Raw genomic sequence first — 21,803 nt, 5'->3', positions numbered from 1 at the left:
GAAACTGTAGCTCCGAATGGACCCCTAGATTGGGGACCTCCATATCCGCAGGTGCATCCCTACAGAGAAGAAAAGAAAAGTAAAGAAAAGGAAGAAAGGAAGAAAGAAAAGAAAAGAAAAGAAAGGAAAAAGAAAGAAATGCAGTAAAACAATCAACATTTAAAAAATGAGATAGGAGTTCCCGTCGTGGCGCAGTGGTTAACGAATCCGACTAGGAACCATGAGGTTGCGGGTTCGGTCCCTGCCCTTGCTCAGTGGGTTAACGATCCGGCGTTGCCGTGAGCTGTGGTGTAGGTCGCAGACGCGGCTCGGATCCCGCCCGCGTTGCTGTGGCTCTGGTGTAGGCCGGCGGCTACAGCTCTGATTTGACCCCTAGCCTGGGAACCTCCATGTGCTGCGGGAGTGGCCCAAAAAATGGCAAAAAGACCAAAAAAAAAAAGAGATAAAGGAGCTGAAAAAACAAAGAGAGAAAGTGGTGAAATTAGAGAAACAGAAAATAGAAGTAACATTCATAAAACTAGAATCCAACAGATTTTTTTTTTAATAAGGAAGGAAGAAAGAAATACAATCAGTATTTAAAACTAGAACCCAAGAATACTCCCAGAAATAAAAGAAGATCTGAATCTGCATATTGAAATCCTTCCAATACCTAGTAGAATTAACCTGGAAGAATCAATGCCCAGACATACCCTAATAAACTTCTAAGCTTCAAAAATAAAGAAAAAGTACTCAAGACCTCTGAGCAAAAAAAAACAAAATAATAAACAAAGGCAAGCAAATTTAACTGGCATCACAGCAGTCTAAAATAAAACACAACGCAAGGCAACAATAGAGCAGCATTTTTTAAGAAATTCAATGAAAGAAAGTATGAATAATGGATTATATATCCAATCAAGCTACCCCTCAAGTATCAGTGCTATATAAAAACAATTTAAACATAGGAATTCATAATCCCTTCTTGAAGAATCTACTACAAAATGAACTCAATGCAACTAACCAATGACTAGGGACATTTCGGCAAAATAGAAACTTTCAGTAAGTCCATTTATACACATAACTGTAGATTTGACTAAAATAAAAGTGGGGACATTAATCTTGGAAAGCTGAAGATTAATGTACAAATGGTGTATGTTGTAACATACTACAAAGGTGCCAAAACAAGTGAAGGAAGAGGAAGTGAAAAAATAAAATAAGTTCATTGGTTGGCAAAAGTCAGAAGTTAAAGTTTAACAATGAATAGAGGGCAAATGATTAAATAGGTAAGAGGAATATAGTCATTTATAGGGTATAAAGACAAATGTTATTAGAATAAAACTATTAGATAAAAACACCAAAGTTTATATCATTTAGTTAATTTAAGGGGAAGAAATACATCTCATAGAGAAACACAGCAAAAATAAAACAATATATATATAGAGAGAGAATTATAAAATAAGACTACGAGTTGAGACAAAATATATATCATATCAACACATGTAAAGAAGCTTGGCTTTTGGAGTTCCCTAGTGCCTCAGGAGGTTAAGGATCCAGCATTGTCACTGCTATGGCTCAGGTTGCTGCTGTGGTGTGGGTTTGATTCCTGGCCCAGGAGTTTCCATATGGCATGGGCATGGCCTCCCCTCCCCAGCAAAAAAAAAAAACAAAAAAAAAAAAACTTGGCTTCCTTTATTAAAAGAAAAAGATTTTAAGTTTGCCTCTTAATTATCTTCTTAATAAAGGAAGATTCAACTCTATTATATACAGAAGAGACACATCTTAAGCAGAGTAGTTCAGAATGGCTACATTAAATAGATAACAGTATTAATTAAATTAAAGGAATAATAATAAAAAAGAGTACAGTTCCCACTGGACACAGTGGTTAAAGGATCCAGTGTTGCTGCACCTGCAGCACAGGGCACAGTTATGGCTCAGATTCAATCCCTGGCCCAGGAATTTCCATATGCCACAGGTGCAAAAAGAGTACAAAAGAGCGCAAAGTAGAATTCAAGCCACAAGGATTAAATGGGAAAAGAGCGCTATAACTCTAAAGCCACAACTGACAACAGAATTATAGGATTTAGAAATACTCATGCACCAAAAAATAACACTGGAACCATCATTATAAAATAATGAAGTTGACTGTGAAAAGATATCAAGCTGTAATGGAACCAGAGGATATGAAATAGAGAATCTCACAAACATATGAAATAGAGAATCTCACAAACATACTCTCAGAAGAAGGAAACTTAAAAACCAAGAGACTGCCTTCCCCTTAATGCCTGATTTACAGAAAACTGAGACTTACCTACTAACCAATGAACACCAGCCAAGACTCGCTCCCCATCTCAAGCCAATGAATTTACTACCTGGACTCTAGCTGGACTCCCCCTCCTTGCACACCTTGCCCAAGAACACAACCCTCCCCACACCTTCAATGGGCTCGCCTGTAGCTTGCTACAGCACACAACCCCAAACTGCAATTCCTCTGCTAATCCTAAGTAAACTTAATTTCTAATAATACAAGCAGGCCTCAGGTTACTTCTTTATTTATGCTGACACAGGAAGAAACATACTAAGAACAGGAGATTGGAATCCACTCTCCATGTGAGACAAATCAAGGACATAAGCCCACACACAAAAGTAGACAGAAGACAACCAAAATCGGTAAGGTACAACCTAGGAATCTACACTGAATGGTATACCTATTTATAAAGAACACGGTCATACCTTGTTTTATTGCTTCGCTGCATTACCCTTCCCAGATAGGTCATTTTTTACAAATTGAAGGCCTGTAGTAATTCTGCATTCAGCAAGTCTATCGGTGCCATTTTTCTAGCAGCATTTGCTTACTTCATGTCTCTGTGTCACATTTTGGTAATTATCACAATATTTAAAACTTTTCCATTATTATTACATTTGTTTTGGTGATCTGTGATCAATGATCTTCGATGTTACTGCTGTAAGTAATTTAGGCCTCCATGAACCACACCCATAGTAGACAGCAAACTTAATTGCTAAATGTTATGTGTGCTCTGATTGCTCCACTGACCATTCCTGTCTCTCTCCCTCTCCTTGAGCCTCCCTGTGTCTCCCTCAAACACAAGAATACTGAGATTAGGTCAATTATAACTCTACAATGGTCTCTAGGTGCTCAAGTGAAAGGAAGAGCCTGTCTCTCACTTTCAAATCAAAAGCTAGAGGTGATTAATGAGGAAGCCAGACAGGCTGAAAATCAGGCCTCTTGAGTCAGTTAGCCAAGCTGTGAATGCAAAAGAAAAGTTCTTGAAGGAAATTAAAAGTGCTACTCTAGGGAACACAGGAATGATAAGAAAGCAAAACTGCCTAATTATTGATAAGGTCTGGATAGACGATCAAACCAGCCACAGTATTTCCTTAGGCCAAAGCCTAAGCGAGAGTACGGCCCCAACTCTCCTCATTCTCATGAAGGCTGAAGGCTGAGAGAGAAGTGAGGAATCTAAGGGCAAAAAACAAGAACAAAAAAACTTTGAAGCTAGCAGAGCTTGATTAAAGAAAGAGGTCGTCTCCATACATAAAAATGCAAGGTGAAGCAGGAAGTGCTGATGTAGAAGCTCCCCTAACTTATCCAGAAGATCTAACTCAGATAATTAATGAAGGTGGTTACAGTAAACAATAGATTCTCAATGTAGACGACAGTCTTCTATTGGAAGAAGATGCCACCCAGGACCTTCATAGCTAGAGAGGAGAAATCAGCACCTGATTTCAAAGCTTCAAAAGGCAGGCTGACTCCTCTGTTGGGGTTAATGCACTGGGGTCTTCAAGTTGAAGCCAATGCTCATTGACTGTCCTGAAAATCCTAGAATCCTTAAGAACTATGCTAAATTGACTGTGTGCTCTATAAATGGAACAAAGCCTAGATGACAGCACATCTATTTATGACATTGTTTACCCAATATTGTAAACTCACTGTTGAGATTTACTGCTCAGGAGAAGATTCCTTCCAAATTATAACTGATCACTGACAGTGCATACCGTCACCCAAGAGCTCTGATGGAGATCTACAATGAGATTATGTTTTCACGCCTGCTAACACGATATCCATTCTGCAGTCCATGGATCAGGGAGTAATTTTGACTTTCGAGTCTTTTTATTTAAGAAATACATTTCACAAGGCAATAGCTGCCATAGATAGTGATTCCTCTGATGGATCTGGGCAAAGTCAATGGAAAATCTTCTGGAAAGGATTCACCATTCTAGATACCACTACAAACATTTGTGATTTAATGGGAAGACGGTCAAAACATCAACATTAACAGGAGTTTAGAAACTGACTCAAAATATCAACATTAACAGGAGTTTAGAAGTTGATTCAAAATGTCAACATTAACAGGAGTTTAGAAGAAGTGGAGTCCAACCCTTATGGATGACTTTGAGGAGCTGAAGACTTCAGTGAACAAAATAACCACAGATATGGTGGCAATAGCCAGACCACTAGAATTAGAAAGGGAGCCTGAATTTAGAACAGATAAACAATGAGTCTGGCTATACAGCACAGGGAACTATATCCAATCACTTGCGATAGAACATGATGGAAGATAATATGAGAAAAAGAATGTATATAGAGGTATGGCTGGGTCACTTTGCTGTATAGCAGAAATTGACAGAACACTGTAAATCAACCATAAGTTAAAAAAAAAAGAAGTGCAAGCTGAAAATGTGACTGAACTGTTGTAATCTCATGATAACACTTGAACACATGAGGAGTGGCTTCTTATGGATGAGCAAAGAAAGTAGTTTCCTGAGATGGAATCTACTACTGGTGAAGATGCTATGAAAATTGCTGAAATGACAACAAAGGATTTACAACATTACATAAACTTAGCTGATAAAGCAGAGGCAGGGCTTGAGAGGATTAACTCCACTTTTGAAAGAAATTCTACTATAGGTAAAATGCTTCAAACAGCATCTTACAGAGAAATCATTCCTGAAAGGAAGAGTGAGTCAATGCAGCAAACTACAATGTTGTCTTAAGAACTGCCAGTCACCCCCAACGTTCAGCAACCATCAAAATCCAGGCAAGACTCTCTCTTTTTGCTGAAAAAAATCTTCTATACGATCTTGATTTTCAGGTTATTTGCACAGAAGTCTGCAAAAGTGATCTGTTTTAAATAAATGATTTTAAGAGTTCCCGCTATGGCACAGGGGGTTAAGAATCTTCAGTGGCTCCAGTCACTAAAGTGGTACGGATTTGATTCCCGGCCTGGTGCTGTGGGTTAAAGGATCTGGCATTGCTGCAGCTACAGTGTAGGTTCCAGCTGCGGCTTGGATTCAGTCCCCTGCCTGGGAACTTCCAAATGCTGTGGGTACAGCCATAAACAAAACAAAACAAAAAAGCCCATTTTTGGTTTTATTATTTTTTTTCTTTTTTATTCAGTGTATTTGTATTTTTTTCTTATGCTTTTTTGGTTGTTTACTTTGTTGTTCTCTCAGTTTTTGAGCTAAGCATTTAATTCTTACTTTCATTTGTTTATTTTTCTCATAAATGCTTAGTATGAATTTTCCTGTGTTCACTGTTTTAAATGCATCCCACAGATTCTGATGCATCATGTGCTAAAGATCACTATTTTTCAGAAAATCTCTAATTTCAGTTTATATTTGTCTTTTCGCTTGAGTTGTTCAGAGGAGGATTTAAAAATTTTTTCAAGTTTTGGTTGTGTTGTGATCAGACAGTGTTGTTTTTATCTACATTAAAGAGTTTGCTGATATGACACTTTCCCTGTGATTTATTACGTCTCTAATTTTTGTGAATGTTTCATGATTTCCTGAGAAGAAGGTATACAGGCACACTTCAGGGATATTATGGATTCAGTTGAGATGACTGCGTTTAAGGGAGTATCTCAACAAAGTGGGTCACACAAATTGTATGGTTTTCCAGAATACAGAAGTCATATTTACACTATACTGCAGTCTCTTAAATATGTAATAGCATTATGTCTCAAAAAGTGTACGTACATTACTATTAAAACAACTTCATTGTTAAAAAATGCTAGCCATTTTCTCAGACTTCAGTGAGTCATAATCATTCTGTTTGCCAGACTATGGGGAAACACAAGCTTTCACATATTGCTGGTAAGAATGAAAATTATTACAACTTCTCAGTATGGTATTTCAAGATGTACATTAAAACCAAAAAAATTAATACTTTATAAAATTCTCGTCAAAGCATGTTTATCAACAATATTTATAATAACCAACTATTAGAAAAAAACCTAAATGCCCTTCAAAAATATTTCATGTGTATAAAATAGAACATTAATCCATAAATAAGAGCACAAAGAAGTATTCTATGAATCTACAAATGTATTAAAGAAACTTTATATACACTTTTAGAGAATTATTCCAGGGTACACATTTGAAGGAAAAGGGGAGACAGGGAAGAAGAACAAGGGAGGAGAGGGAGAAAGCGATGGAGAGAGGAAGGGAGGGAGGAACAGAAAAGTCAGATTTGTTGTACCACTTTTTGCTGTTATAAACAATGACAGTAAATCACTTTATATCCCTATCCTTCCAGGCAAGTGCTTTTTTTTATTTATAAAGAGTTCATAAAACACAGGATTGCTAAATCAAGAGGCATACATATTTTTAATTTTTATACCTATCAAAAATTACCTTCCTATAAGACTGTAGTAATTCAAACTCCTACCAGCAATGTATCAAAGCAAACATCTCAGCCAAAAAACAGTATCTCATTTTAATTTGTATTTCTCTGACCACTAGTAAGGATGAGAATCTTTTCATGTTTATTTGCCACTTGTATTTCCTCTTCCATAAATTGCCTGGTCATACCCTTTGAAGATTTTTTAAATAAGTTGTCTTATTTAAAGAGTGCTCTGACTTTATTCATATATCTATGTTTATGTTTATAAATATATAAATTATATATATATTTAAATCTCTGGGTTTTTTTTTTTTTTTGAGCTTGCTTTGGGTGCTTCACTTCATACAGAAATATGGTTATGGTACAGATTAGAGACTGCATCTGCCACTCAGTGGGTAGAAGTCAGAGGTGCTGGACATCACCTAATGCACACGTCTGTCCTATACAAGGAATTCTGCATGTCCTGCATAAGTGCTGAAGGTCCCATTGAACAAATAGGTTAAAAAAAACAGGTACACATTATCTGGTCCTAGAGATATCCTCACTCTGTCCTACATATAAACACAATATATTTCTCAACACTTTAAGGAATCCAACTTTTTCTGAAAATGGAGGCAAGGGCATACTATTTCAGTAAGAACTTTACCAAGGGCTGTCACCCGCTCTAGAAAGACACATCACTAGGGCAATGTCCTTCCCAGTGTTCAAGCGGCTTTAAAGGCTACACAACTCAGAAAGAATCCGTTCCTCTCGCAGTCGGTGAAATTCTACATGGAACCGATTTCATTAGGTATTCTAATGTATTAGTACCTGAGCATTCATGTTTTGAAATATATTTTACAATATCAGTGTTTCTGTTTATTTCCTCCTATAGGGATCATATTCAGAGCAGAACGTTAGCTCTAATTACGTGCGTAGCTAAGTTGCACCACTCATGAATTATACTTTAAACAATAAAGAGTACGCTGCAAAACACTTGTTACACAAAAGGATCACTGGGTCAGGTAAGGTTTAGAAACACTGCCCACGCCTACAGGAGAAGAAAATACTCCCTGGATTCTGGATCCCTGACCCTCCTCTCCAATCCCACAAGGACCACAGCTAAGGCCCCCTCCTCTAATCTCACCCACACAGGGTACCTTCTTCCCAAGACCAAGGTCTCAGCTGCACCTGTGTTGTCTCTTCTAAGAATCCTAAGGTTCGAACAGTTGACTGAAGTTATGTAGCAGTGGAACAAGGAGGGGATGATAAACACTTACACAAGATAAGCCAGGAGTTGCTCAGTGGAATATTTATGAGTTCTCTTTTCATGTTTCTTTTAAAATTGCCATTTTTAGATGTAAACAGTCATCAATTATACCAAAAATTTTGTTGTTTATTAAAAGAGTAAGGACATCAAAACTGCAAACTAATCAGTGTTTCAACTACAGATGACCAAAAAATCTATTTAAAAAGTTTACTCAGAGTTCTGTCCTGGCTTAATGGAAATGAATCTGACTAGCATCCATGAGGACACAAGTTCGATCCCTGGCCTCACACAGTGGGTTAAGGATCCGGTGCTGCCATGAGCTGTGGTGTAGATTGCAGATGGGGCTCAGATCGAACACAGCTGTGGCTGTGGTGTAGGCCAGCGGTTGCAGCTCCAATTTAACTCCTAGCCTGGGAACCTCCATGTACTGCAGGGTGTAGCTGTAAAAAGACCCCAAAAAAATTAATAATAATAATAAGTTTACTCAAAGGGTGCTCAGGTCTGGTTAGTGGGACTGTACTAGGAAGTGGTGGGATAGAAAACTAATGCTTTTTGTTACACAGATTCTGGTACTATTTGATAATTTAAAACATATGTATGTGTTATTTTGATAAAACATTAAAGCTATTCTTTACAAAGAAAAAAATGGTGACTCAACATTTTCTCATCTAAAGAAAAACACAAGTTCCCATCATGGCTCAGAGGTTAATGAACCCAACTAGTATCCATAAGTACTTGGGTTTGATCCCTGACCTTGCTCAGGGTGTTAAGGATCCAGCATTGCCATGAGCTGTAGTGCAGGTCACAGACGCGGGTCTCGGATCCCGTGTTTCTGTGTCTGCGGCTGTGGTATAGGCCAGCAGCTACAGCTCTGATTCAAGCCCTAGCCTGAAAACCTCCCTATGCTTCAGGTGCAGCCCTAAAAAGACCAAAAAAAAAAAAAAAAAAAAAGAAAGACTTTCCCTTTAGCAACTATCATAAGCTAATGACAGGCATTAAAGAAAAGCATCAAATTAAACTTTTTAGTTTTGTCATAAACTTGCTTATCTGATCCCTCTTATTACAGGAAAGAAATTTATGAGCTAAAAAACGTACCACTGGCTGGCACAAAGCTGAGCTGTTGATTTCTAAAACACATTAGATCCTTGATATACACCTGAATTTATATTTTTCCCAAAATTGTTCAGTTTATATCATGTAATTCTGTCAGTTTCTCTCTTAATGCACCTACATTGAAAAAAAACACACCTATCTCTCCCCCCCATTCCCCCACCCCCCCCCCAAAGAAAATGAAAACACTAAAGAATGGGCCATAAATAAATCTGGGCAACTTGTAACTATGGGTCAGCAGCATATCTCTGCAGGAACATAAAAAGACACTGTTGCAGAATGTTTAGGTCACAGGTCACATTCTAGGATGCCAACTGGAGTGAGTGAGTGAGAGAGAGAGAGAGAGAGAGAGAGAGAGTGTGTGTGTGTGTGTGTCTGTGTGTGTGTGTGTGTGTGTGTGTGTGTGGTGTCTCTTTTTAATCAAAGCTGTAGCTGAGACTCGGAACCTCAGTGTGTGTGTATGTGTGTGTGTGGTGTGTATTTTTAATCAGAGCTTAAGCTGCAATGCAGGATCCGAGTGGCATCTGTGATCTAAACCACAGCTCATGGCAATGCCAGATCCTTAACCCACTTAGCAAGGCCAGGGATGGAACCCTCATTCTCATGGATACTAGTCGGGTTCATTATCACTGAGCAACCACGGGAACTCCAGAATTGGATATTCTTCATTTTCCTCTAAAAATATTCAATTACGCCAACCTACAGAAACTTTACAGCAAGTTTTACAGGCTCCTCCCTTTGGTTAGCTTTTCACTGGTTACATCTAATTCTCCAATTTTTTTGCAAGTTAAATGTAAGACATTAACTTTCCATCTGAGTGAAAAGAAGCATTGTGCTCAGCTGAAACAAACTTTTTATAATTATATGAAATACTAACAATTACAGAATAAATTTAAGTCTCTTTCCAATTGGTTAAGACCTTCTGTGATAACCAGTTTTAAACTTTGCTTTTGTTTACTAAATTCTATCAAAATTTTTACTTTTTAAACCAGGTTTATAATTATTACCAAAAAATAAGTATCAGAAATAATGAGATTCATACTTTCTTTATAGATTTCATTTCAAATATGGTCACTGCAGATCTTAAGAGTGGAAAGTATATGAAAATTCTAATTAATCCTTTTTGTAATTATTATTTGTGTGCAACATCTAAGCTACAGGCTTCTCCAGTGTATTTTGTTACTGTTATTTCTTCATCAGCGCCAACTCAGGGTAACCAAAAAGAAAAGTTCTCAAATGTCAACCCTGTTGTTTCTTAAACCTTCTGAATAAACAGGAGAAAGAAGGGCCATTTGTTCGCAAATAAATGAGAACGTCATTCAATACGCTACTCCTGATAAATGAGAAAGGTAAATAAAATATGTATCTTGCCTACAGACTACTACCTGTAGCAGACATCCTTTCTTTCGTATTAAGAGAACCCCAAATCTGTTGGGAGAAACAGTGTGACCAGTCTAAAACAAATGAAAATAGAGTGCCTAGCCTCCCTTAGAAATAGAGTAGGCATTGCATATGGTTCCCCTCCAAAGAGACACAAACACAGGCTTTTGGGTGGCACTTCCTACAAAGCTTCTTCAAAGGAGAAACAAACCTAGCTGGTATGGTCCCTTTTGGTACTTTCTCCTTTGGAAAGTACATAGGATGGCTGAAGAGTAGCAACCATTTTATACCACAATGGAAAGAGCAATAAAACTTCAGAGAGACTTAGCCCTAGCTTCCTTGAACTGGTAAACCAAAGTAAGCAACTTCCTAACTATGGCTTTGCAGTATATAAAGAAAAATAAACCCCCATCCTATTTAAACTTCTGCTTCTTAGAGTTTTCTATGACATTCAGCTGAACTTAATTTCTAAGTAATGCCATCTAAGAGGAAAGAGAGATACAGAAAAAGACCTATGAAAACCTACAGAGAAAGACACTTGTTCTGACAGCGGCGGGGGTGGGTGGGTGGGGAGGGATTCAGGAGAAGAAACACACAGAGAAAGTCAACACATGCGTTAGTTCATTCATTTGCTCAATTATTTTCAAACACTGCAGTAGGTGGTGGCATACAGATAAAAGACAGTGGCTGTCCCTAAGAAACTTTGAAAGGGGTTACAGACAAAGTGATGATTAAAATACAGGATATTCATATGGGGCATCCAGATACAGCTGTGCCAGATTGTGTCTACAAGGATTGGCCTCTTTTTCCAGTACCCACAAAGGTACCATCCACTCATCAAAGCCTGTACTCAAAGGTGCCTTAAGGACTGGCTTCAGCCCTTGAGCTATAAAAACAGTAATAGAGGTAAGCACAGGGTGCTTTGAGTAGGATTTGCATACACAGATAAGACTGCTAGCTAAAGGCAGAGTTGCATTTTACCTTAGGGTTTCATTTTTCAGGGCCACCCCCGTCCAATTTTCTATGATCATGGACAACCACGCCTTAGTCTAAAATCAAAGTAACTGTCTTAATATAGCCCAAAGGACACTTAAACCTAATTACAAACATAAGTAAGGAGCAGAAACAGTTAATATTTAATATTTTAGTATTGCATCCTATAGGTTTAAAAGTCATACATTTTTATTTCACTTATTACCAGTTAATAAACAACACTACTGAATGACCAAAAATTTTAAAAGATGATGTTTTTCATACTTAGAACATACCATAAGGTGAGGGGGGAAAAAAAAAAAAAGTGTCATTTTTTTTTTCTCTGCTGTTGTATAAACACACACCAAAAACAAGTAGAATGTCTTTCAAACCAAAACAATAGGAAATCACTCTTGGCTGAAAGCACAAGCTTAGATCATGCTGACTTCTTCTTTAATCCTGCTAAAGCAAGTTTCTGCATGCTTTCTGGGGCCTGCACCTACAGAGTTGTTAGGACAACAGCCAACACATATATTTAATTACGTAGGTATTCAATGCTATCAGCCAGCTGTTGCCAGTACATAATACACTGACCTCTTTCACTTACTCTCTTTCTTAAAAATGGCAAAAACAAAGCAACTGTTGATGTAACAGCAATCATGAAATATGCAAAATACTATTCTCCAAAAAGATTTTAGATAACTCAGTTTTGCCTATTAAAATGATTTACTACATCTAAACTGCTTTTTCTGTTCCTGATTTGCAAATTAAGTAACTAATCTTTCAAGCATAAATTTATTCCTTCATTTTTTTTTTAAGTCAACCAGGAATTCAATCCTAAAATATACTTTTTATCCTCTATTCCCCATGAAATTTCTCACTGGGATTTGTCACATAATAACCTTCCTGCACACCCACTCATCTCCATGTTTTTCCATGGACAGGGGACAAGCAACTAAAGCCTGTAACAGGAAATGGGTCAAAATCTGCTCTAAATTATGTAACTCTCGCCCCTCACTTTAGGAATCAACAGAGAGCCCTTCATTTATGTTTCCAGAAAAAGCATGTTCCTCCAATACCATCATTAACCCCAGATTAGCTGGTGGGGAGATAAAACAATACAAGGTCCTAGCAACAACAGAAAGTAGACTAAACAGACCCATGACTTAAGACGTGAATACCATGATTCACATGTGGTAGACATAAGAAGACCTAACAAAAAAACAGCAACTTATCCGGAGAAATTTGGTCTTCATCAATTCAGCTTTTAATTCAATGCAAAACTGAGGGCCAACTATTTACCTGGCACTGTTCTAGAGACCAAGGATCCCTCAGCAAACAAGTGAGACCACAGCATTGTCCACAGAGATCTTACTGTACTACTCCTCTCACAAAGATCCTATTATCAAGTCAACCTTTCCAACACATCTACTTTTTCCCCCACAACAGCTATGTTGACTCCCCCACCCCCTTTTTGGTGTGTTTTATATTTTTTGCTCATTCGTTGAAACTGGACAATTTGATATTCAAATGTAAGGCAAGTGCTGTGACATTAATATGGTTATATAATTAATAATGTACTTAACACAAAATAATACATTAACAATGAATTGCTGATAACCTGACAACAGAATGACGCCAAGCTCGCTTTGGAAAAAAGAATCAGTTCAACCTAATTGTATAAATACATGTTAAGTACAAATTGTGTCTAAAACAAGGTTAAACACTACCTGGTTTCTATGTACACCTTTCCTACCCTCTGATCAAGATGAGATGCTTCAGTCAATCGAATGGCCAAAGTTCTGAAGATAGCCCAGCTCTTGGTTTGGGAGGAAGTACAAGGTCCTGCCACTCAGAGCTGAGCTTCTGCCTGCATGGCCAATATATCTGAAAAGGGAGAATTTTTACTCCTTTTACTACTTCCCTCTGGAAAAAAGTGTGGACCAACAGTGACAAATGCAAGTTTCTTATCTCACTGAGGACAACAAGCGGCAGGTTTCTTCCTAGTTTATAAACAAGGCATAAGAAGCAAAACAGTATGATTTCTTAAAAAGAAAGCCCTTTAATATAATCTTTGAAAATTAGAATATTCTTTTCCCTTTTTGCAAATATACAGTCCTGTCTCTAAAAGGGATTCACAGAAGCCTCAGGAGCCTCTTCTGAGAACAGCTGACAAGCAGTCTTACTCTATTAATGGTATATGTTTCCCAAGAAAAGGAAAATCATTACATGGCAGAGTCAGAGGGTCAAAGACTCCATTAAAAAAAAAAAAAAGGATTTTCCTGAGGTCAACAGCCTGACCTTAAGACTCACAATCTAGCAGAAAGCCAAATGTGTAAACAAATAATAAAATGTAATATGCAACAATAGATGTTTGTATGGGATAAAGAAGTAGCACAGAACAGAGGGTGATTACCTCTGTGGACCTTGGAAGTAAAGAGTGGGAGGTGGAAGGGAGATAACCTTACAGATGATATTACCTTTGATGAGTTCCAAAAGATGACCAGGTTGCCAGGTAGGATTACATGGGGTGCACAAGGGAGTGTGCATGTATATGCACACGTATATGCACATGCACACATACACACATGCATACATTTGGGGGGAAAGGAACGCATGGTCAAGGAAGAGGAAAAACATATACAAATACATTTTGTGTTTAGAAAATCAGCCAATTTAGAGAAGTAAAATTCTATGGAAGAATGCTAAGAGGTCAGAGAGGTAAGCAAGGAACTAATTTTTTGAAAGACTTTATTACACTAAAAAACTATTTCATTATCCTGTAGCTTAGAGGGAATCATTATAGGGTGTGAAGGAGGGGACAGAAAGAACTGAAATAGAAAAGAAGCTGAGGAGTTTCCATTATGGCACAGTCGAAATGAATTCAACTAGGAACCATGAGATTGCAGGTTTGATCCCTGGCCTTGCTCAGTGGATTAAGGATCACCCATTGCCGTGAGCTGTTCTGTTGGTTGTAAAGGCGGATCGGATCCGGTGTTGCTGTAGCTGTGGTGTAGGTCAGCAGCTACAGCTCTGATTGGACCCCTAGTCTGGAAACCTCCCCATACCACGGGTGCAGCCCTAAAAAGACAAAAGACAAAAGGAAAAGAAAAGAAGAGAAAGGAAAGGAAAGGAAAAGAAAAGAAGAGAAAAGAAAAGAAAAGAAAAGAAAAGAAAGGAAAAGAAAGGAAAAGAAGCTGAGAACAAGCTAAACCTCCACTGTAATATTAAGAGCAAGAGATAATGAGGACCATAAATAAGATATCAGCAAGAGAGATGGGGGAAAAGGATTAAATTCTAAAGATGTGTGTCTAGTTCCTGGCAGTTTAATGAAACATGAGAATACTGGGGTTCACTGCAAGTTCCAAGAAGTAATAAAATGCTAATAACACTGGGCAAAAGGAAAGAGGAAGAAAGGGTCAAAGGGAGGAAAGAAAGGATATTTTAGAAGTAGAATCAATTCTTAAGGATGGGGAAAATAGAGGAGGGAAACAGAGTAAAAGAAAACTCCCAGACTATTTGATAGGTGACTATGCAATCAAACAAGATAGGCAATACGAACAGGGACACAAGTTGGGGAAAAGGAAGGTAGATAAGGAAGAGGTTCTGACACAATGATTTAAAGTGCCAATGGGCATCTACATGGAGAAGTCCAGAAAGCAGCTGGACATGCAAGTTTGGTTAAGGTCAGAAACAGAAATTTGGGAGTAATCTGCACATAGATAGTATCTAACCAATGGAAGTAGATGAGAAATGGTAAGAGGAAATGTAAACATGTTAAAAATAGCATTGCTTAGAGAAAAAAAATCACATTAGACAAAACTTGATCAACAGGACACATTAAGTCAAACAGTACAATACTTTGAACTAACTTTCCATATAGAGGGAAACTTTTGGTGGGAAAGTACAACTGGAACCATGAGACCATGGTAAAAGCATAAAATGATTCACTATATCTGCTGCTGACACTTCAAAAATAACATAAAACTGATACTGAACTAAAGCCATTTCATACAACTAGAAAAGCCAAAATTAAAACGTCTAAGTTTAAAGAAAAATCACAACCTATAGCACTAAGTTTAAGAAAACAACTTGTGTTAATCTAACCAGGTTCTTGCAAACTAAAACCTAATATTATTTTTATTTCCCAATACCAACTTTTTAGTTTAAAAGAGATAACCTGACTAGTGACAAATCTAGTTTAAAAAACCTTTAACTGGTTCTGGTTAAACAGAACCAGTAAAGTGGGTTTTTTGTTGTTTTTTTTTTTCCTTTAAACCGGATAATTACTCACTGAAAGGGAAAGCACTTCTCTGTTCTAAATAAGTCAGCTTTTTTGAAGGCAATTTATTTTACAGTTTCAAGATGAAATAATATTCTGGTACCTCACTCAACTTCAGTTTACAATGAAGAACTCAAAATGAAATTCACATAAAAGAAAAAATATTTTCGTAGTAGGAATGACCATCCAATAATTTAAGTTTGATCAACAGAATGCATAAAAAGAGCTCTCCTTTAGAGAGAAGATATTATACAAAGCAGATTATTCCCTGTCTCAATACACATGTTCCTTCTTTATCCATTTCCTCTTATATTTCCATTGTTTCTTCAAATAATTTCACTCATCTCTTCAACATCACCATTTATTTCTACAGGCAAAGGTGGTTCAAAGAACTAGTGACTCCTGTCTACCTATGGCTAAACCAGCATGGCTAGACCACAGTGCCCATTTAGGTTAATAACGCACAAGGTCAAACAGAGGTTGACAATCCATGATCAAAGGAAGCTGGCTATTCTTTCTGTCATTTATACAGAACACACAAGATGTGTTTATGTTCGCCAGCCTCTGAATGACCTCCTTTAGGTGGCGTGGAAAAGATCCCACATTTCTATAAAGCACTAACCAAAGGAGTTTTCTTATTTGATACTCTCATTAAGAGTAAATTTTATTTCTTTTAAACTTTTGATCTTTTGCATTTACTCAAGAACCCCTCAAGTTAAACACCATATTGTCTAAATCAAATTGCTATGATGGATAAGACAAGGATAGGGCAACTGGCAAGTGCTCAAGAGGAGAAGGGTATGCATACAACAGGTTGCCATCACAAAACATGGAGCTCATTAGCGATTTTTTCCAAAATTAATAAAGGCAATAGCATTGAAGATTTCAAAATTTAAAAGGCAGCCCCCAAAATCATTCATAACTTCATTTTTGCTATTTAAAATCCCTACTCTTTTATCACTCTGAACATCAATAATACGAATACTGTAAAAACCTCAGCAGACCAACTACTGGAAAACCAGTATAAAGTATTGAGCAGTACAGCCTACAGATTAACAGATAGGTATTTTCATATCAGGTGTGTTACTCTGACTAGGTTAAAGAATTATTTTAAGATAATAAATCACTCACTCCTTATAAAATGATGATTTTTAAATAATTTTAAGCCCAAATCTTCTGTGACCAAGGTTAAATAACACTCCTCCCAATACTGTTAATGCTGTGAAATTGTAAAACTAACACTCTTGACCACCACCACTGACAGGAGAAAAAAAGAAAAAAAAAAAAATCAGTCCACAGCTGTCTTGTCACAAATTCACAATTTGGGGACCTTAATCAACAAGAGTACATTAATCTCATGAAAGTCAGTAAATCCCTCAGAGGGACCCTTCTTTACTCCTGTTAAAACAAGATGGCCTACTGTCTGGTGGGTCAAAAGAGATTAAATGAGTTAATAATAGACAAACAACAAGTAAATGCCAAAAAATACATTAGAAGAAAAGCAAAAGCAGATGACCAGAAATGATGGCAAACACTCAGAAGTGAGTGGCCAAGTAAAGCAATCACTCTTTGCAGGGAGTCCAGCTTAGAAAAAACATAATTCCCAGCCTATCCTGTAAATCTGTGAATTTGAGCATAAGGGATGAGGTGCAACTGAACAAGGAGAAATGAAACACCCTATCAGGCTCTCCTCGAATTTAAATATTGCCTCACTGTCATGAAAAAACAAAACAAAACAAAAAAAAAAAAAAAAAAGCATGCTAGTGAAGAAGCTAAAGGGAAAGGATAGAGGTTGAGAGAAGACCAAGGTCTAGTACAACTGCAGGTGTAACGAAGTTTATGAACTATTCATCTTTGTTCCACTTTGTTAGGAGATGGTCATGACAAGGGGGGAAACATCTAAATAAAGCAAAGTGCTTGACAAGAGGAGGTAATCCATCAGGGAAAGTCTTTAAGTGTGTAAATGTCACTTGAATTTGACGTTTTTCTCTGTGTTAATAGTTACCATACCTTCTAAAGGATTATATTTATTCTGGAAAGAAATCAAATGTTAGCTTAGGTGTCATGTTAACAAGAGCTGGGGTGATCATCAAAAGCCTTCAAAGAGATTTTTAAAAATAGTTAATCACCTATAATACTGTTTTTAAATTTTCTTTCAAATGATGCGTTAAAGGAACCTGTGCTGAATACCACCAGCGCTGCCGTGTTAAAATGACAAACACATCTGAAGTGATTACCTCACTTAATCATCCAAATACCATATCATTACTCTGAACCACATTTACACACAGTTTATACATAAGAAAACCCACTGACACAAGTTACATCTGAGTTAAGTAAACTTTTAGAAACAGTCTAGAAGTGTATCCATCAATCACATTATAAAATTGATAACCACAGAAACCAAATTCTCTGGGTTCTGTACTTAGCGGGTATCTGTAGCACTAAAATAGCTTTGTATCCTATGCCTTTTTTACAGGGAAAAAAGTAGATACTCAGGGAACACAATAGAAATCTGCCTCAATTCTACAACTGCTTACCTGACATCTTTACCAAGAAAGCATAGTATTGAGGAGTTAAACATTCAGACTCTAGACAGACTGCCTACTTTATTTTCCCGTCCACCTCCACCATTTATGAACTCAACAGCCTTTGAGAATTTCATCTGCAAAACAGATGTTTCTTCATCTTTAAGACAGAAATAAAACTGGAACCTACAACTCACAGATAGACTCGAAGAATTAAACTAAATAAGATCCAATTATGGTAAAGCACTTTGAATAGTGCATGCTACATAGAAGAGACCTGATAAATATCAAATATTACCCATTATTGCTTTATTATAATATTTTGCTGTCACTTTGAGTACACCATGTTTAAAACCAAAACATGTCTTCCCTCAAATTGAACTCCCTTTCTGGAATTCCCTTTTACACTCTAGCCAAAGATCTTGGAATCACAGTCAACAGCGTTGACAGTGCAAAGAATTTTTCCTTCTCAAGTCAACTCCTTCCTTCCAACTCTGAATACCTGCACTTGAAATGAGGCCATTAGCACCTGGACTAGAGCGACTCTGTCCCAAATGGACTCGTGATCTGTACTCTTCTTTACCATAATTCATCTTGATGCAAGAATTAATTCTGAAGCGCAGGAACTATATCCAATCTCTCGGAACAGACCATGATAGAAGATAATATAAGAAAAAGAATGTATATAAATGTATGACAGGGTCATTGCTGTACAGCAGAAACTCATAAAACATTATAAATCAACTATAATAATGTAAAAAATACTCTTAAAAAAAAAAGAATTAATTCTGAGACCCAGAGAGTGGTAAACACAATTAGAAAATGAGGGGTTTTTTTTATAGTGGTATAAAGATAACACTGCACAGAGTAAAAGGAGAAAGGAAAGATATTTTTTGTTTTTATTTTTTTTATTTTTGCTTTTTAGGGCCACACCCACGGCATATGGAAATTCCCAGCCTGGCTAGAGCTGCCAGTCTACGCTAGAGCCACAGCCAACAGGGGATCAGAGCTGCATGTGTGATCTATACCACAGCTCACAGCAACACGGGATCACTGACCCACTGAGCAAGGCCAGGGATCGAACACGCATCCTCATAGATACTAGTCGGATTCGTTTCTACTGTGCCATGACAGGAACTCCTGGATTTTTTTTTTTTTTTAATAAATGATATTAGAAAAATTTGGTTGTCCTTACATTATTAAAGAAAAAAATCTAAAGAGATATATAGGCACTGCATAAAGATATTATAAATTCTCAGAAAGTCGAAAAAAGACCTCAATATCTATTCATGAACTGGAAAACTCAAAATGTAAAGATTCAATGTGATCACAATCAAAACTACAACAGGGAGTTCCCGTTGTGGCGCAGTGGTTAACGAATCCGACTAGGAACCATGAGGTTGCGGGTTCGGTCCCTGCCCTTGCTCAGTGGGTTAATGATCCGGCGTTGCCGTGAGCTGTGGTGTAGGTTGCAGACGTGGCTCGGATCCCGCGTTGCTGTGGCCCTGGCATAGGCTGGCAGCTACAGCTCCGATTAGACCCCTAGCCTGGGAAACTCCATATGCCGCGGGATTGGCCCAAGAAATGGCAAAAAGACAAAAAAAAAAAAAAAAACTACAACAGTATTCCTTGTTGAACTTAGATCCTGATATTAAATTTATAAGGAAGGGCAGAGAGTAAAGAAAAGCCAAGATATTCTTTTTTTTTTTTGGCTTTTTAGGGCCACACTTGCAGCATACAGACGTTCCCAGGCCAGGGGTCAAATCAGAGCTATAGCTGCAGACCTGCAACACAGCCACAGCAACGCCAGATCCTTAACCTGCTGATCGAGGCCAGAAATCGAACCTCGTGGATCCTAGTCAGGTTCATTACCACTGAGCCATGGAACTCCAAGACGTTCTTAAAGAAGAACAAAAGGCCACTAGGAATATAAGATTTTGATGAATCTAGATTTATATAAATCTATATTAATTATGACTATATTGAATAAGCACCAGAATAAAGAAATAGATCAGTGGAACTAAATGGCCCAGGTATAAACCCAACCATCTATGGACACACAGCATATGACAGAGGGAATAATATATAAATGAAAGGAAAAAACACAGATTTTCAAAAAATAATAAATGATACTGAAAAATGTCAGTGTCTACCCAGAAAATAAATAAAATGGGACCCCCTTCCTGGTACCAAAACTAAAATCAACCAATCAATCAACTATACATGGAAAGTTAGGGGGATTATAATCCTGAACGTGAGAAGTAAAAACCATGAGTGAAATTGTTAGAAGACAATATGTAGACTATCTTAATAACTTCAGAGTGAGCAAAGACTTCTTAAAAAATAACAGCACAGACCCAAAGGAAAAGATTGATAGATTTTAAACCAGAGTTCCTCTTCACCATAAGATACCATTAAAAAAAGTGAATTATAAACCACAATTGACACTTGCAACATGTATAACATGTAAGGATTAATATATAGAATACCAGAGATCCTATTGTGGTGCAGCAGAAACAAATCCGACTACTATCCATGAGGATGTGGGTTCAATCTTTGGCCTTGCTCAGTGGGTTAGAAGGCTCCAGTGTTGCTGTCAGCTGTGGTGCAGGTCACAGATATGGACTGGATCCCGCGTTGCTGTGGATGTGGTATAGGCCAGCGGCTGCAGCTCCAATTCAACCCCTAGCCTGGGAACTTCCATATGCTGCAGGTGCAGCCCTAAAAAGCAAAAAAAAAAAAAAAAAAAATATATATATATATATATATATATATATATATATATACACCATGTACTCCCACAAATAAATACTAAGACAAATAATAGAGAAAAATATTTAAAAAGTCATTTCACAAAAACAGAAAACCCAAATGGCAAATAAACATAATAAGATGCTCAATGTCATTAGCAATCACAGAAATGGAATTTAAGATCACACTGAGACGGAGTTCCCATGGTGGCTCAGTGGTAATGAACCCCACTAGTATCCGTGAGGATGCAGGTTCAATCCCTGGCCTTGCTCAGTGGGTTAAGGATCCGGCATTGCCATGAGCTGCAGTGTAGGTCGCAGAGGTGGCTCAAATCCCACACTGCTGCGGCTGTGGTGTAGGCCAGTGGCTACAGCTTTGATTCAACCCCTAACCTGGGAACTTCCATATGCCAAGGGTGCGGGCCCTAAAAAGCCAAAAAAAAAAAAAAAAAAAATTTTTTTTTTTTAAAGATCACATTGAGACACCATCTCCTCTAGCACCAGATTGGCAAAAATTTATAAGTCTGACCATATCAAGTTTGGCAAGAATGCAGAACCACCATACACATTCATTACTTCTGGGACTGAATGCTGGTACATCCGTTGGGGAATATTACTTAAAAGTTTGAATATGCACACATCTGTGACCCAATAATTCAATACCTAGGTACCACCCTAAAACAATTCTTGTTATTTTATTTTCCTGCGCCAGAAAACATGTTCAAAATATTTAGAGCAGCAGTGCTCATGAACGCAAAACACTAGGAAAAACCAAAACTCTTTTTTTTGTTGTTGTTGTTGTTGTTGTTGTTGTTGTTGCTATTTCTTGGGCCGCTCCCGCGGCATATGGAGGTTCCCAGGCTAGGGGTTGAATCGGAGCTGTAGCCACCGGCCTACGCCAGAGCCACAGCAACGT

At 37.6% G+C, this 21,803-nt stretch overlaps 1 protein-coding gene and 1 long non-coding RNA gene across 51 annotated transcripts in view; both read right to left on the bottom strand.

Annotated features, from left to right (window-relative positions):
* Positions 1-21,803, bottom strand: part of CDKAL1 (CDK5 regulatory subunit associated protein 1 like 1) — a 951,913-nt gene that overhangs the window by 825,899 nt on the left and 104,211 nt on the right. The gene's annotated exons all lie outside the window — the stretch shown is intronic.
* Positions 15,653-20,184, bottom strand: LOC146401212 (uncharacterized). Its single transcript, XR_014809736.1, has 2 exons — positions 19,413-20,184; positions 15,653-18,639 (listed from the first exon to the last, which is right to left on the bottom strand). It is a non-coding gene; the product is annotated as an uncharacterized LOC146401212 (long non-coding RNA).

This window comes from Sus scrofa, chromosome 7, assembly GCF_054392235.1.
Source record: "Sus scrofa isolate SSC_HxYL_T2T_F1_AM1 chromosome 7, Sscrofa_HxYL_maternal_Yorkshire_Landrace_v2.0, whole genome shotgun sequence".
Classification (NCBI taxonomy): Eukaryota; Metazoa; Chordata; class Mammalia; order Artiodactyla; family Suidae; genus Sus; species Sus scrofa.
Note: the sequence above shows the minus strand (reverse complement) of the source record. Positions and strands in the feature narration are given on the sequence as shown.